Here is a 14550-nt window from a genome sequence, read left to right as displayed (position 1 = left end):
AGTTACACTCATTCCCCATCCCGATCCCCCCTCCCACTTCCCTCTCCACCAGATTCCTCTGGGTCTTCCCAGTGCACCAGCCCCGAGCACTTGTCTCATGCATCCCACTTGGGCTGGTGATCTGTTTCACCATAGATAATATACATGCTGTTCTTTCGAAACATCCCACCCTCACCTTCTCCCACAGAGTTCAAAAGTCTGTTCTGTACTTCTGTGTCTCTTTTTCTGTTTTGCATATAGGGTTATCATTACCATCTTTCTAAATTCCATATATATGTGTTAGTATGCTGTAATGTTCTTTATCTTTCTGGCTTACTTCACTCTGTATAATGGGCTCCAGTTTCGTCCATCTCATTAGAACTGATTCAAATGAATTCTTTTTAACGGCTGAGTAATATTCCATGGTGTATATGTACCACAGCTTCCTTATCCATTCATCTGCTGATGGGCATCTAGGCTGCTTCCATGTCCTGGCTATTATAAACCGTGCTGCGATGAACATTGGGGTGCACGTGTCTCTTTCAGATCTGGTTTCCTCGGTGTGTATGCCCAGAAGTGGGATTGCTGGGTCATATGGCAGTTCTATTTCCAGTTTTTTAATAAATCTCCACACTGTTTTCCATAGTGGCTGTACTAGTTTGCATTCCCACCAACAGTGTAAGAGGGTTCCCTTTTCTCCACACCCTCTCCAGCATTTATTGCTTGTAGACTTTTGGATAGCAGCCATCCTGACTGGCGTGTAATGGTACCTCATTGTGGTTTTGATTTGCATTTCTCTAATAATGAGTGATGTTGAGCATCTTTTCATGTGTTTGTTAGCCATTTGTATGTCTTCTTTGGAGAAATGTCTGTTTAGTTCTTTGGCCCATTTTTTGATTGGGTCATTTATTTTTCTGGAATTGAGCTTCAGGAGTTGCTTGTATATTTTTGAGATTAATCCTTTGTCTGTTTCTTCATTTGCTATTATTTTCTCCCAACCTGAGGGCTGTCTTTTCACCTTACTTATAGTTTCCTTTGTAGTGCAGAAGCTTTTAAGTTTCATTAGGTCCCATTTGTTTATTTTTGCTTTTATTTCCAATATTCTGGGAGGTGGGTCATAGAGGACCCCGCTGAGATTTATGTCGGAGAGTGTTTTGCCTATGTTCTCCTCTAGGAGTTTTATAGTTTCTGGTCTTACATTTAGATCTTTAATCCATTTTTAGTTTATTTTTGTGTATGGTGTTAGAAAGTGTTCTAGTTTCATTCTTTTACAAGTGGTTGACCAGTTTTCCAAGCACCACTTGTTAAAGAGGTTGTCTTTTTTCCATTGTATATCCTTGCCTCCTTTGTCAAAGATAAGGTGTCCATAGGTTCGTGGATTTATCTCTGGGCTTTCTATTCTGTTCCATTGATCTATATTTCTGTCTTTGTGCCAGTAGCATACTGTCTCGATGACTGTGGCTTTGTAGTAGAGTCTGAAGTCAGGCAGGTTGATTCCTCCAGTTCCATTCTTCTTTCTCAAGATTACTTTGGCTATTCAAGGTTTTTTGTATTTCCATACAAATTGTGAAATCATTTGTTCTAGTTCTGTGAAAAATACCGTTGGTAGCTTGATAGGGATTGCATTGAATCTATAGATTGCTTTGGGTAGAATAGCCATTTTGACAATATTGATTCTTCCAATCCATGAACACGGTATGTTTCTCCATCTGTTTGTGTCCTCTTTGATTTCTTTCATCAGTGTTTTATAGTTTTCTATGTATAGGTCTTTTGTTTCTTTAGGTAGATATACTCTTAAGTATTTTATTCTTCTTGTTGCAATGGTGTATGGTATTGTTTCCTTAATTTCTCTTTCTGTTTTTTCATTGTTAGTATATAGGAATGCAAGGGATTTCTGTGTGTTAATTTTATATCCTGCAACTTTACTATATTCATTGATTAGCTCTAGTAATTTTCTGGAAGAGTCTTTAGAGTTTTTTATGTAGAGGATCATGTCATCTGCAAACAGCGAGAGTTTCACTTCTTCTTTTCCTATCTGGATTCCTTTTACTTCTTTTTCTGCTCTGATTGCTGTGGCCAAAACTTCCAACACTATGTTGAATAGCAGTGGTGAGAGTGGGCACCCTTGTCTTGTTCCTGATTTCAGGGGAAATGCTTTCAATTTTTCACCATTGAGGGTGATGCTTGCTGTGGGTTTGTCATATATAGCTTTTATTATGTTGAGGTATGTTCCTTCTATTCCTGCTTTCTGGAGAGTTTTAATCATAAATGAGTGTTGAATTTTGTCAAAGGCTTTCTCTGCATCTATTGAGATAATCATATGGTTTTTATCTTTCAATCTGTTAATGTAGTGTATTACATTGATTGATTTGCGGATATTAAAGAACCCTTGCATTCCTGGGATAAAGCCCACTTGGTCATGGTGTATGATTTTTTTAATATGTTGTTGGATTCTGTTTGCTAGAATTTTGTTAAGGATTTTTGCATCTATGTTCATCAGTGATATTGGCCTGTAGTTTTCTTTTTTTTGTGGCATCTTTGTCTGGTTTTGGAATTAGGGTGATGGTGGCCTCATAGAATGTGTTTGGAAGTTTACCTTCATCTGCAATTTTCTGGAAGAGTTTGAGTAAGATAGGTGTTAGCTCTTCTCTAAATTTTTGGTAGAATTCAGCTGTGAAGCCATCTGGTCCTGGGCTTTTGTTTCCTGGAAGATTTTTGATTACAGTTTCGATTTTCTTGCTTGTGATGGGTCTGTTAAGATCTTCTATTTCTTCCTGGTTCAGTTTTGGAAAGTTTTACTTTTCTAAGAATTTGTCCATTTCTTCCAAGTAGTCCATTTTATTGGCATAGAGCTGCTGGTAGTAGTCTCTTATGATCCTTTGTATTTCAGTGTTGTCTGTTGTGATCTCTCCATTTTCATTTCTAATTTTGTTAATTTGTTCTTCTCTCTTTGTTTCTTAATGAGTCTTGCTAATGGTTTGTCAATTTTGTTTATTTTTTCAAGAAACCAGCTTTTAGCTTTGTTGATTTTTGCTATGGTCTCTTTAGTTTCTTTTGCATTTATTTCTACCCTAATTTTTAAGATTTCTTTCCTTCTGCTAACCGTGGGGTTCTTCATTTCTTCCTTCTCTAATTGCTTTAGGTGTAGAGTTAGGTTATTTACTTGGCTTTTTTCTTGTTTCTTGATGTAAGCCTGTAATGCTATGAACCTTCCCCTTAGCACTGCTTTTACAGTGTCCCATAGGTTTTGGGTTATTGTGTTTTAATTTGCATTCATTTCTATACATATTTTGATTTCTTTTTTGATTTCTTCTATGATTAGTTGGTTATTCAGAAGCGTGTTATTTAGCCTCCATATGTTTGAATTTTTAACAATTTTTTTCCTGTAATTGAGATCTAATCTTACTGCACTGTGGTCAGAAAAGATGACTGGAATGATTTCAATTTTTCTGAATTTCCCAAGACCAGATTTATGGCCCAGGATGTGATCTGTTCTGGAGAACGTTCCGTGTGCACTTGAGAAAAAGGTGAAGTTGATTGTTTTGGGGTGAAATGTCCTATAGATATCAATTAGGTCTAGCTGGTCCATTGTGTCATTTAAGGTTTGTGTTTCCTTGTTAATTTTCTGTTTAGTTGATCTATCCATAGTTGTGAATGGGGTGTTAAAGTCTCCCACTATTATTGTGTTACTATTAATTTCTTCTTTCATACTCGTTAGCGTTTGCTGTACATATTGCGGTGCTCCTATGTTGGGTGCATATATATTTATAATTGTTATATCTTCTTCTTGGATTGACCCTTTGATCATTATGTAGTGTCCTTCTTTGTCTCTTTTCACTTCCTTTATTTGAAAGTCTATTTTATCTGATATGAGTATTGCAACTCCTGCTTTCTTTTGGTCTCCGTTTGCGTGAAACTTTTTTTTCCAGCCCTTCACTTTCAGTCTGTATGTGTCTCTTGTTTTGAGGTGGGTCGCTTGTAGACAGCATATATAGGGGTCTTGTTTTTTTATCCATTCAGCCAATCTTTGTCTTTTGGTTGGGGCATTCAACCCATTTACATTTAAGGTAATTGTTGATAGGTGTGGTCCCGTTGCCATTTACTTTGTTGTTTTGGGTTCACGTTTATACAACCTTTCTGCATTTCCTGTCTAGAGAAGATCCTTTAGCATTTGTTGAAGAGCTGGTTTGGTGGTGCTGAATTCTCTCAGTTTTTGCTTGTCTGTAAAGCTTTTGAATTCTCCTTCATATCTGAATGAGATCCTTGCTGGGTACAGTAATCTAGGTTGTAGGTTATTCTCTTTCATTACTTTCAGTATGTCCTGCCATTCCCTTCTGGCCTGGAGGGTTTCTATTGATAGATCAGCTGTTTTCCTTATGGGAATCCCTTTGTGTGTTATTTGTTGTTTCTCCTTTGCTGCTTTTAATACTTGTTCTTTGTGTTTGATCTTTGTTAATTTGATTAATATGTGTCTTGGTGTGTTTCGCCTTGGGTTTATCCTGTTTGGGACTCTCTGGGTTTCTTGGACTTGGGTGGCTATTTCCTTCCCCATTTTAGGGAAGTTTTCAGCTATTATCTCCTCGAGTATTTTCTCATGGCCTCTCTTTTTTGTCTTCTTCTTCTGGGAGTCCTATGATTCGAATGTTGGGGCGTTTCACATTGTCCCAGACGTTGTCCTCATTTCTTTTGATCCTTTTTTCTTTTCTCCTCTCTGCTTCATTTATTTCCACCATTTTGTCTTCTACCTCACTTATCCTATCTTCTGTCTCCGTTATTCTACTCTTGGTTCCCTCCAGAGTGTTTTTGATCTCATTCATTGCATTATTCATTTTTAATCGACTCTTTTTTATTTCTTCTAGGTCTTTAATAAACATTTCTTGCATCTTTTCAATCTTTGTCTCCAGGCTATTTATCTGTAACTCCATTTTGTTTTCAAGATTTTGGATCATTTTTATTATCATTATTCTAAATTCTTTTTCAGGTAGATTCCCTATCTCCTCCTCTTTTGTTTGACTTGGTGGGCATTTTTCATGTTCCTTTACCTGTTGGGTATTTCTTTGCCTTTTCATCTTGTTTAGATTGCTGTGTCTGGAGTGGGTTTTCTGTATTCTGGAGGTCTGTGGTTCCTTTTTATTGTGGAGGTTTCACCCAGTGGGTGGGGTTAGATGATTGGCTTGTCAAGGTTTCCAGGTTAGGGAAGCTTGCGTCAGTGTTCTGGTGCGTGGAACATGATTTCTTCTCTTTGAAGAGCAATGGAGTGCCCAGTAATGAGTTTTGAGATGGGTCTATGTGTTAGGTGTGACCTTGGGCAGCCTGTATATTGACATTCAGGGCTATGTTCCTGTGTTGCTGGAGAATTTGCGTGGTATGTCTTGCTCTAAAACTTATTGGCTCTTGGGTGGTGGTTGGTTTCAGTGTAGGTATGGAGGCTTTTGGACGGTCACTTATTACTTAAAGATCCATGTAGTCAGGAGTTTTCTGGTGTTCTCAGGTTTTGGGCTTAAGTCTCCTGCTTCTGGATTTCAGTTTTATTCTTCCTGTAGTCTCAGGACTTCTCCAACTATTCAGCACTGATAAAACTTCTAGGCTAATGGCGAAAAGATTCTCCCCCGTTAGGGACACCCAGAGAGGTTCACAGAGTTACATGAAGAAAAGGAGAAGGAGGAGGGAAATAGAGATGAGCAGGAGGAACAAAGGGGGGACTCAAGAGGAGAGAGACAGATCTATGCAGTTGTCTGTTCCCAGAGTGTTCTCCGTAGCCCAGACACCCACAAAGATTTACAGAATTGGATTGGGGAGAGAAGGGGAAAGGAGGAAATAGAGGTGTTCTGAGGTAGAAAACAGAGAGTCAAGATTGGGAGAGAATAATCAACACACTCCTGAATAAAAATGAGAGCTGAATATTGGATTCTTAAATGTTCACAATTTATATACTGAAAAACAAAAATTAAAAATCTAGAGTAGAGGTTAGACTCTTAAAAATACTATATTAAAAACAAAAACCAAACACACAAAAATTTTTAGAAATATATATGAAGTTTGGATTAAAAATAGGGCTTCTCCTCTTCTTTTTTTTTTTGTAAGGTTATAGTGTATTGAAAATGAAATTTAAGGAGTAGTAGAGGAGTACTAGAGGACTTTAAAAGAAATAAGAGAAAAAGAAAAATAGAAAATAGAAGAGAAAAAGGAGAAAAAAAGAAAATGAATGTTAAGGAGTAATGGGGGAGTAATAGGGAATTTTAAAGGAAAATAAAAGAGAAAAAAGAAAAAATAATTTTATTTTCTTACTTAAAAAAAAATATATATATATATATGTATATATATATATATCTAGGAATTTCTCTGGAGCTGTTGCAGTCAGTGTTGGTTCGGCTCAGTTTCAGAGAGCTCCTCGTTCCAGCTTACACTTCTCAGTATCTACAGGCCCTTCCGGTGTAGTCGGTGTTTTCTATGGGGATTTTAATCTGTTGTACTGGTCCCTTCTGAAGCGGTTCCCTTTGTTTATTTGGCTTCTGTTTCCTGGTCTCTTCAGGGCCTCATTTCCGCCGTGACACAGGCGGGCGGAGGTGGACTCTCATTCAGGTAGCTAGTTCTTTGCGCTGGGGAGAGGGGCTGGCGCTGCGGGGAGGGACTGGCGCTGCTTTCTCCGTCTGCGCTGCTCAAGCTCCCGGCTGCTCTATATGGAGCGCGCCCCACGCTGCGCGCGGTTTCAGCCCTAGGGTGATCCACAAAAGCGCGGAACAAAACGCTGCGCCTGCTCTTTGTTCCTTCCCCGTCAGAGCGGTCCAGGCAGCCAGGGGCTTGTCGGGGGCACTCTCCCCGGGTGTGGCGCGCCCACTCCCTTCCGTGGTCCCAGCCTCAGTTTCTGCCCGCGCCAGTCGGGTGCATGCGACCTCTGCCCTCCGCGTCCCCAGTTCCAGTCCCCGCCCGCGCCGGACGGGTACGTGCGCCCTGTGTCTTGCCGCGACCCTCCCAGCGGATGTCGACCATCCAGAATCTCGGGAGGTCTTTGATTAGAAGGCGGAGGCCCGTTTGCAGTGTGGTAGGGGATGCGGTCTTGGGGCCGAGCCTGCCCCTTTCCCCTACCCCCTGCCTCCTGCCTCTGGCGGGGCTGGGCCGGTCCACAGCCTGCGAGCTCTTCTCAGGACTTTCTCAGTCCCTTTGTTCTGCGAACGGCCGGCAGTGTGTTCCAGCCGGTTAATTTTCACTCTCTCTTTTGCTCTCCCACAGTTCAAGTTGGCAACTCACATAAGCTCCCTCCGATTGTCCTCAGGGCACTCAGGCCCGGACCCTGCCCCAAGCAATGCCGCCCGCTCCTCTCCGTTCCGCCCCCACTTGCTGGTGGCGTATGCGGGTGTCTGGGGTACTTTTCTGCTGGGAATTGCTTTTAGGCTCCTAATATGTGGGTTTTATTTATTGTTTCCCTCCCAGTCAAGTTGCCCTCCGAGATTCAAACACTTCCCCCAGGCTCGCCAGTGCGAGGGTTTCCTGGTGTTTGGAAACTTCCTCTATTGAGAGTCCCTTCCCGTGAAGGATCTCCGTCCTTAGCTCTTTTGTCTCACTTTTTTATCTTTTATATTTTGTCCTACCTCCTTTCAAAGACAATGGGCTGCTTTTCTGGGCGCCTGATGACCTCAGCTAGCGATCAGAAGTTGTTTTGTGACGTTTGCTCTGCATTCAGTTATTCTTTTGATGAATTTGTGGAGGAGAGAAAGTGGTCGCCCTGTCCTACTCCTCCGCCATCTTGGCTCCTCCCCCAATTTTTTTTTTTTTTTAATATTGATATAGTTACATAAATTTTAGTTACTTGCCTAGTATCTTTTAAAATGTTTTCACCAACTTTCTGGTTTCCTTAGTTTTTTATCTTTTAAACAGCATGCATTAATACTCAGATTTTGAAATTAAACCCTGAGACTTGGGTATTTAACTGGAGCATTTAGATTACTGATAATTATTCATATATTTGAATTAAGAGATTTTATTTTGTATTTTCGTTTGTTTCATCTCTGTATCTTTTTCTTGCTTTCATTTGGATTATTTCTTTCTTCATTTCACTTTTTTCACCTTTGAAAACTTTGAAGTTTTGTTATTTTTGTTTTATTCAACTTACTTGAGGTATAATTTAGGTACACAAATTGTATTCATTTAAAGTGTAAATTTGATATATATGCAGAAATTCTAATTAATCTTGATAAAATAGTAAATGTGTTTTTACTCAGTTCTGAAGTTAATTAGGGTCTTTCTTTCTTTTTTCTCTTTATTATAAAAGAAAACTTCGTTGTTGTTGTTTAGTCACTTCATCATGTCCAACTCTTTTGAGACCCCTTGGACTGTAGCCCACCAGACTCTGTCCATGAGATTTCCCAGGCAAGAATACTGGACTGGATAGCCATTCCCTTTTCCAGGGTATCTCCCGACCCATGGATCAAACCTGTGTCTCCTGCATTGCAGGGAGATTCATTACTATTGAGCCACCAGGGAAATTCAAAGGGGAACTTTGTTGCCCTTTAGTCACTCAGTCATTCCAACTCTTTGGGACCCTATGAACTGCAGCACGCCAAGGCTTCCCTGTCCTTCACCATCTCCTGGAATTTGCTCAAACTCAGGGCCACTGAGTTGGAGATACCACCCAACCATCTCGTCTTCCGTTGTCCCCCTTGTCCTGCCTTCAATCTTACCCCCATCAGGGTCTTTTCCATTGAGTTGGCTCTTCGCATCAAGTGGCCAAAAGTATTGGAGCTTCAGCTTCAGCATCAGTCCTTCCAATGAATATTCAGGACTGATTTCCTTTAGGATGGACTGATTTGATCTCCTTGCAGAAACTTAGGATACTTAAACTGTAAACACCTCCCAAGCCAACTTCTATGCTTTGAATTTATATTTAACTAAATAAAATAAAACAAAATTCATATAATGGTACTGCTTTGTGTTTAGATTCAGTGTTTTAGATTCACTCACATTTTCATACCTTTTAATTTTTTTCATTATGTCAACCTATGGAATTGTTTCTGTCACCCCAGAAATTCTGCCTTTCCTTCTTTTTGTTTCTCAATGCTATACTCCGGTAATTTCATCAGATCAGTCTGCCAGTTCCCTAATTCTGTTTTTAGCCCCATCTAATCTGTCCTTGGGGCTTCCCTCATAGCTCAGTTGGTAAAGAATCTGCCTGCAATGCAGGAGACCCCAGTTCAATTCCTGGGTCAGGAAGATCCCCTGGAGAAGCGATAGGCTAACCACTCCCATATTCTGGCCTGGAGAATTCCATGGACTAACTCCATGGTTGCAAAGAGTCGGACATGACTGAGTGACTTTCAGTCTGTCATTAGAAACATACATTAGGCATTTGAATTTATTTTTGATTTTTAGGACATTTGAAGAAATGTTTCATCAATCTTTAACTTATTGTTTCTTGTCTTTTATTTATTTGAACATTCAAATACAGGCATTTCTTAGTCTTATAGTTCTAGTGTCTGAACTTCTTGCAATGTTTTAATCCGAGCTGCTCATTTTCTTTATAATTTTTTTGTGGAAATTCCAAAAATTTTTGTTTTTGTTGGTTTTGACAGGCACTGTAATAGATTAAATTTCTCACTGAGGGTTTTTGTACCACCCAGGTAATGTGAATCAGGCTACAGATTCATGTGATTTGATGGCAGGCTTTTGGTATCATTTTGTGAGTAATGCTGTTCTTCAACCTCTTAGTGCTAAGGTTTGAAACTGTTGTCTTTCTTTGCTGTTACTTGCTTTGTGGTGGTGTATTTCTAGGGCCTCTATATTGAAGATTTAGTTTTCTGGGGTTCCATCTTCATGGGAGGAGGGGTCTTCTGTTGGATTCCCTACCTTATGCAAGCTCTGGGTTACTGTCCTGTTCTTTATATTTTTTGAGATAGAAAAACCTAAACCCCAGGTCACCTGTTTTTGCAAATTGTTTTCTAAGTGAAAACCTGCTTCAGTTTGGGATCAACTTTGGGATCCTGTCTTCACTTATTATCTGGTGTTTTTCCTTGATTTCTTATTTACTTGTTGTTATACTTAGTATCTTTTAGTATTTCTCTCTCTCTCTTTTTTTTTTATTCTGGCCATGCCACATGGCTTGTGGTTATCTTGGCTGCCCGACCAGAGATTGAATCCAGGACATAGCAGTGGAATCCCAACTACTAGACCACCAGGGGACTTCCAAATACCTTAATATCTTATCCAACAATTGTGTATATTTCTGTGGGGTAGATACCTCGCCCACCAGGTTTCCTACAACAATTTTTTTAATGCAGTTATCTTCTCTTCAACCCTTTTAATGCAGAGAGACTTACCTATTACTTCCTCTGTACCTCCTTGTCTCCTGGGATTAGATAAGAGTACAGAGATTGAAAGTGAATTATATTTGATTCAGTTTTTTTTTTTTTTATACAGTGGGCATTCTAAGAGTGAATCACAGAGGATAAGATTCTTAATTTTGACTACATAATGTGTGTATAGAAGTTAAACACAATTAAAGGATGAATTGCAAATCCAGAAAAGTTGTTGTAAAAATGGATTAAGGGGTGTATATTTGTGTATGTGTGTGTGTATGTGTATGAGTATGTGTGTGTGAATAAATGTGAGAATTTATACTACAAAACAAGAAAAACTCTATTCTAGCAACAAATATATTACCTATGAAGAATTAAACTGATTAATAGATGTATGGAAAATTGTTTGCTTTTCCAGTAGTCAAAGAAATTAAAATGGTAGTAAGACAATACTTATTATCTACCACTTTAGAAAAAACTTTTATTTATTTATTTTTTTTTAGATTTTATTTTATTAGTTGGAGGCCAATTACTTCACAGCATTTCAGTGGGTTTTGACATACATTGACACGAATCAGCCATAGAGTTACACGTATTCCCCATCCCGATCCCCCCTCCCACCTCCCTCTCTACCCGACTCCTCTGTGTCCTCCCAGTGCACCAGGCCCGAGCACTCGTCTCATGCATCTCACCTGGGCTAGTTATCTGTTTCACCATAGATAATATACATGCTGTTCTTTTGAAACATCCCACCCTCACCTTCTCCCACAGAGTTCAAAAGTCTGTTCTGTACTTCTGTGTCTCTTTTTCTGTTTTGCATATAGGGTTATCATTACCATCTTTCTAAATTCCATATATATGTGTTAGTATGCTGTAATGTTCTTTATCTTTCTGGCTTACTTCACTCTGTATAATGGGCTCCAGTTTCATCCATCTCATTAGAACTGATTCAAATGAATTCTTTTTAACGGCTGAGTAATATTCCATGGTGTATATGTACCACAGCTTCCTTATCCATTCATCTGCTGATGGGCATCTAGGCTGCTTCCATGTCCTGGCTATTATAAACAGTGCTGTGATGAACATTGGGGTGCACGTGTCTCTTTCAGATCTGGTTTCCTCAGTGTGTATGCCCAGAAGTGGGATTGCTGGGTCATATGGCAGTTCTATTTCCAGTTTTTTAATAATTCTCCACACTGTTTTCCATAGTGGCTGTACTAGTTTGCATCCCACCAACAGTGTAAGAGGGTTCCCTTTTCTCCACACCCTCTCCAGCATTTATTGCTTGTAGACTTTTGGATAGCAGCCATCCTGACTGGCATGTAATGGTACCTCATTGTGGTTTTGATTTGCATTTCTCTAATAATGAGTGATGTTGAGCATCTTTTCATGTGTTTGTTAGCCATCTGTATGTCTTCTTTGGAGAAATGTCTGTTTAGTTCTTTGGCCCATTTTTTGATTGGGTCATTTATTTTTCTGGAATTGAGCTTCAGGAGTTGCTTGTATATTTTTGAGATTAATCCTTTGTCTGTTTCTTCATTTGCTATTATTTTCTCCCAACCTGAGGGCTGTCTTTTCACCTTACTTATAGTTTCCTTTGTAGTGCAGAAGCTTTTAAGTTTCATTAGGTCCCGTTTGTTTAGTTTAGCTTTTATTTCCAATATTCTGGGAGGTGGGTCATAGAGGATCTTGCTGAGATTTATGTCGGAGAGTGTTTTGCCTATGTTCTCCTCTAGGAGTTTTATAGTTTCTGGTCTTACATTTAGATCTTTAATCCATTTTTAGTTTATTTTTGTGTATGGTGTTAGAAAGTGTTCTAGTTTCATTCTTTTACAAGTGGTTGACCAGTTTTCCCAGCACCACTTGTTAAAGAGGTTGTCTTTTTTCCATTGTATATCCTTGCCTCCTTTGTCAAAGATAAGGTGTCCATAGGTTTGTGGATTTATCTCTGGGCTTTCTATTCTGTTCCATTGATCTATATTTCTGTCTTTGTGCCAGTAGCATACTGTCTTGATGACTGTGGCTTTGTAGTAGAGTCTGAAGTCAGGCAGGTTGATTCCTCCAGTTCCATTCTTCTTTCTCAAGATTACTTTGGTAGAAAAAACTTTTAAAAACTGTAGTACCTAATGTTGCAAAAGAATAGAGAAGTTGATTTAGATAGTTTCATATAAAGTTACTGGGAATAGTGTTAATATAAGTATTTTTGGAAAGCATTTGGACAAATTATGTTAAACATTAAAATTGATTAGTGTCTGACCCTGTAATTTTATTTCAGTGCTTAGGAAATTATCCTAAACAAAAAATTTTATGCAAAAGGATGTTCATTGCAGGGTTCTTTATAATAGCAAAATTTTGGAAATGGCGTAAATCCTTCCCTAATTTGTAAAGGATTTAATGCCAAACAATAGAATAAAGGTTAGATTAATTGATGTATTTTGTTTGATAAAGTGTTATATAGATCAAAATAATGTCTAAAAGTATAGAAAGAGAAAAGGCTACTTGATCTGTCAGTAGTATCCTTCTTTTAACTTGTCTTCCAGGACACTTTTCTTTCCTGGTTTATTTTTCCAGCCCAATTTTTCCTTCTCCATATCCTGTTGTTTCATTTTCATTTCCTCAACCTCTAAGATTGTAGTATCCCGGGGTGCAGTCTTGGTCCTCTTCTCTGTTTCTTTCCACTGATAATTTCCAGTCTCATGGGTTAGAACATGTATGTAAATGACTCTCAAGTTTACATCTTCTGTATGCAGCTTTCTTCTGACTCCTTGAAGCATACATCCATTTGCCTGCTTTACGTCCTTGTCTATATGTGAATAGCTCACACTTAACATATCAGAGCTAACTCCTGATGCTTTTCAGTTGTTCAGGCAAACACTTGGTACCATCTATGACCTCTGTACCTGCTACCCTGTATCTGATCTGTTTTAGGATATCCTGTCTCTGACTCACAGTGCATTAAAATACAACCTCTCCTTACCAGCTTCTGTAGGTAACTGCAGAAGACTCTTTCTTAAAGACATTTTTGTTTATTTATTTTTATTTGGCAGTGTTGGGCCTCAGTTGAGGCACACGGGATCTTCACTGTGGCATGGGCTTCTCTCTAGTTGCGGCTCACAGGCTTAGTAGTTGCAGTGTGTAGGCTTAGTTGCCCCTTGGCCTGTGGGACCTTAGTTACCCAACCACGGATAAAACCCATGTCCCCTGCATTGGAAGGGGAATTCTTAACCACTGGACCATCAGGGAGGTCCCTCCAGAAGATTCTAAATGGGTCTTCCTACTTCTATACCCACCCCACTCCAGTACCCTGTTCCTCCCCAAAAAGACAGAACCGAATTAAGCAAAAAGTTATTTAGCCCCAAATGTTTAAATGCTGTGGTTAAGAAACACTGTGCCACAGTTTGGGTTTTTGTCTGCTCCTCCCTCCCCAAATAAGTCACGTCATGGCACTCCTCCTCAGAACCTTCCAGTGGCTCCCAGTCTCTTTCAGGGTGAAAACCAAATTTCTTAAAATAGCTTGCAAGGCCCTATAGTATCTGGCCCTCTTTACCTCTTGGAATTCATCTTGGTCCTTCAGTCCTGGCCATCTTAACCTCCTTGCTGTTCTCTGGCCACACCAGGCCTTCTCCCACCCAGGGGCCTGGGTACCAGCAGCCTTCACTGTCTTTGCTTGTATCTGCTTAGTAAGACCTCCCTAACCACTGGCATTGATATTGCCACCTACCTCTCCTCCCCCAGCACTCCTGATTCCTATTACCCCTTTCCTCCTTTACCCCTTTCTAACATTCCGTAAAATATATTTGTATAATGTTTATTAATTTTTGTTTTGACAGTCCTCTCCCCCTTTTCTCTAGAAGAATATATGCTACAAAGAGGAAGAGTTTTTTTTTTTTTTCTTTTAAACTGATGAATCTTAAATACCTGAAATAATGCTTGGCACAAAATAGACACATCTGTTGAATCAATGAATAACAATTTAGCTGTTGTATTTCCTTTAATAGATTTTGGATGATAGTAATGTCTTTATGCTTTTCTAAAACTTCCCATATTTGTTATTTATAGGAACTATTTTTATAATAGTAAAATAAGTGTAATGAATTTTGTGCTGGTTAAACATTTTATCTTTTGTTAGCAAATTTAAAATATACCTGTTTTATCCATCATTAAAATTTTCATTTGTTGGGTTTCTGAATCAGCATATAAAATATGATCTTAGTTTTGTATGTATTTTAATATGTCTTAATATTTACACATAAAAGAGTAAACTTTTTTTTTTTTATTTTCA

General features: G+C 39.0%; 1 protein-coding gene across 5 annotated transcripts in view; it reads left to right on the top strand.

Annotated features, from left to right (window-relative positions):
- Window positions 1-14550, top strand: part of AGTPBP1 (ATP/GTP binding carboxypeptidase 1) — a 198361-nt gene that overhangs the window by 103988 nt on the left and 79823 nt on the right. The gene's annotated exons all lie outside the window — the stretch shown is intronic.

This window comes from Muntiacus reevesi, chromosome 10 (genome assembly GCF_963930625.1).
Source record: "Muntiacus reevesi chromosome 10, mMunRee1.1, whole genome shotgun sequence".
In the NCBI taxonomy this organism is placed as follows: domain Eukaryota; kingdom Metazoa; phylum Chordata; class Mammalia; order Artiodactyla; family Cervidae; genus Muntiacus; species Muntiacus reevesi.
The sequence above is the reverse complement of the archived record's forward strand: the minus strand, read 5'-3'. Positions and strand labels throughout refer to the sequence as shown.